General features: G+C 41.2%; 1 protein-coding gene across 1 annotated transcript in view; it reads left to right on the forward strand.

The window, feature by feature from the left end:
- The first annotated feature begins 2,938 nt into the window (after positions 1 to 2,938).
- LOC108693324 (vacuolar protein-sorting-associated protein 36-like) overlaps positions 2,939 to 3,248 on the forward strand; it is a 3,126-nt gene continuing 2,816 nt past the window's right edge. The window contains exon 1 of the mRNA XM_018202212.1: positions 2,939 to 3,000. The gene's annotated coding sequence lies outside the window, so the exon portion shown is untranslated. The remainder of the gene's footprint in view (positions 3,001 to 3,248) is intronic.

Below are 3,248 nucleotides of genomic sequence, written 5' to 3' on the forward strand. Positions count from 1 at the left end.
CGTGCACTTGATACACATACTAACTAGTAACTTTCTATTAAATTATTTTAATTTCAACGAATGTATTCAATGTATTCAAAGAATGATATACTGAACTGGTACAATATGCATCAAAATAATTAATTAAATACACATACATATATATATTTATACGTATCGCCGAAATTAAGATCATTCAATAGAAAGTTACTAGTTAGTACTCGGTATCAAGTGCACAATGTAAACTAGGCCAATAGAGATATCCTCTCCTAGACTGCGTTCGAAAATATCCGGAAGTAATAGTAATAGGCAGTACATTTCGCTTGTCTACTTCTGTCTTTCCGAAAGTTCTGATTGGCTTCCACTTTTCACATTTAGTGTACAGTAGATACAGACTCGGTTGCATTAATGTTACTTTGACTTAAAATAAGACTTGAAAATCTCGTTTTAAAGCGAAAAACAGATAGAGACAGAGAGTTAGTTAGTAGAGAGAGTTAGTTAGTAGAGATAGAGAGAGAGTTTTAAACCTTGCTTAAAGTCAAAGTAACATTGGTGCAATCGGGCCATAATGCCTCCGACACACCAGCGCGGTGTTCGTCGCGCGCGACACACATATTCAATGAGTGTACAGTTTTATTTTCATTCTAAAGGTATATTCTCATTGGATATCATCTGTCGCGCGCGATAAACATCGCGCTGGTATGCCGGAGCTATAATGCGTATCGAAAAATCCGTCAATCACTGGCCTAGTTTTCACCGAAAATTCGAATTGCATCAAAATGCAAAAACCAACCAATTACACTCGAGCATTCTCCTCGTTTGACTGTAAAGCCTATTCTACAATAGTCATAAGCGGAATTGTAAGTAGTTGTAAGAATTGATCAATCAAGTCGAATATGAAGAGAATATTTGATTGTGATTGGTCAACTACGCTTATGGCTATTGTAGAATGGGCTTAAGGGAGCATTTATATTGGCCGTAACCATATGACCAATCATCTTTGAGTATTCTCTTATCGAATGGGAGGAGAATATTCGACTGTGATTAGTCAATTTTTACAGATTAAGGCATACGGTTAAGGCCATTAAACGCTTCCTAACAGGGGAATACTCGATTGTAATTGCTTAGTTCTTGCATTCTAATCAAACCCTCGATAGAAACATAGGCCATTGACGTTTCACTCGTTTTACATATGCGACAATTTTGTTCTTTATGTCTCATGCAACGGATCGCGCGTAAGGGGCTCTGCACAATAAGAGGAACAAGGAACAGAAGACAGAAAATTTCAACCTATCAGAAACTGTGTATTCCACAATATATGATTTCTGATAGGTTGACATTTTTATTCTCTGTTCTCAGCAAACGAGAATGGATTGAAATGAATTGAAATGGATTCAGATTATCAGAAATATTGATTCACGAATGTTAAAATGAATGCTTTTCAATCTTGAATGCATTTTTATTCATTTATAAGAATTTCATGGAACATCTCTATGTTTCAATCTAAAAATAATGTTAGCTTTTTCTATGCACATAACAAACATTACTGTTCAATTTAAAATTTTGAATAGGAAATGCAATTTTTCAATCCAATTGCATCCAATTGAATCCAATTGAATTCAATTAAATCCAAAAAAGGTATTCGCTATTTAAAATACACATTCGGATAGAAAAAAATTTCAATCCATTCTTGTTTGCTGGATTCTCTGTTTCCTTTTATTGTGCGGAGTCCCTAATGTCCCCAGCACACCAGCGCGATATTTGTCGCGCGTCACACGTGATACCAATGAGTGTACAGCTTTATCGATATTTCTAAAAATATACTGTCATTGGATATCGTGTATCACGCGCGACTAACATCGCGCTGGTATGCCAAAGCCATTGGGCATGTTGGAACATGCGACGCAAATAAATCTTATTATTTCCGAGTAAGCGAGACGTTGATTGGTTATCGCACCAATTTTTGTCATGCGATGTCAAGCCATAAGTGCTCTGTGTGCAGGAGACATTATCGCTGGGACAAACGACACCATGAAATTGTACCTTTAAGTTGGCGCAAGCGCCGCAGGTACGAAGTGGAATGAGGTAAGCGACGCTCGCGCGGATTGGTCGGACGCACAGTAACATATGGAGGGGATAGTGACTCTCCTCGCGATAGGTTATAAAGACGCAAACAGAATTCTCCAATCAGTGTTTGTGATTTGAGAAGTGTCGTAGAACTCGTAGAGATGCGGGAGAGAACGCGAGCCTGATTTCCGACTGCGGAGTGACTGTTATTTGTGTGGTTGAATCAGATTAGATCAAGCTGGAACGGGAAAGCGGAAAAGGAAATTAACGCAACGATCACGACGATAAAGAAGGAAATAGATTATCGAGAGCACGCGGAGTGTAACGGATACGGTGCTTCCCGAGACACGTAGACGTAGCGGTGCGTTTGTACATACATACACGTCCCTCAGACGGACCTCGCCCGCGGCGAGAGGACTTGAGTTCCTGAGAGTTTTGACGTGGAGACGTGCGGGAAACGGAACGGCGAGACAAACTCGGCCAGGGTAATCCAATTCGATCTGGCAGTGCCGTAAAGAGGAGCCGCAAGAAGACAAATAAACAACGGCCCGAAGTCCGCCATTTTGGATAGAGAGGAGTCGTTATTGTCGTGCTGGGGAGCGAGCGGAACGTACCGCTTTTCCATTTCCGTATCAGAGAGTAGGCCGCGTGAGGTGAAGGCGGAAGTTGGAGAAAGAAGGATACTGAGCTAAGGTGGCTAACGGTCACCGGATGTGGTCGAATTTGCGGGGAACGCGCACTGGGAGGACTGCGAGAGAAGAGGAACTTGAGGCGAGGTAGCATCGCGCTAACAGGTCCCCGGGGTGCCTCACCGCACTTATCCCACCGCGTCGTCACCGTCGTCGTCCCCACCACCGCTCTGCCCTGGATACTGTGATTATTGCGCAGTTGGAAAAATTGCTGAGCAGGGACGCGGGACGTCGTCCACGAGAGGCAACTCGTGAGCGTTTACCGGTAAGAAAGACACCTTTTTGTTGGTTTGTTTGTTTTTTTTTTTCGAATTTTTGTTTAGACAGTCCGAGATCGAGAATGTGCGTTTATTTTATTACGGAAAAGCGTATAAAGCGCATATCCTATACCAGACTGGGAAGATAAAATGTTTTCAAGGGAGAGTCGATTGAAAAAGACAAAGAACAAGGACAAGTAATTGCGAGAGCTTATGAATCTTTTATCAAATTAATTATATATTTAACATATATACA

This window comes from Atta colombica, unplaced genomic scaffold, assembly GCF_001594045.1.
Source record: "Atta colombica isolate Treedump-2 unplaced genomic scaffold, Acol1.0 scaffold9, whole genome shotgun sequence".
NCBI classification, from domain to species: Eukaryota; Metazoa; Arthropoda; class Insecta; order Hymenoptera; family Formicidae; genus Atta; species Atta colombica.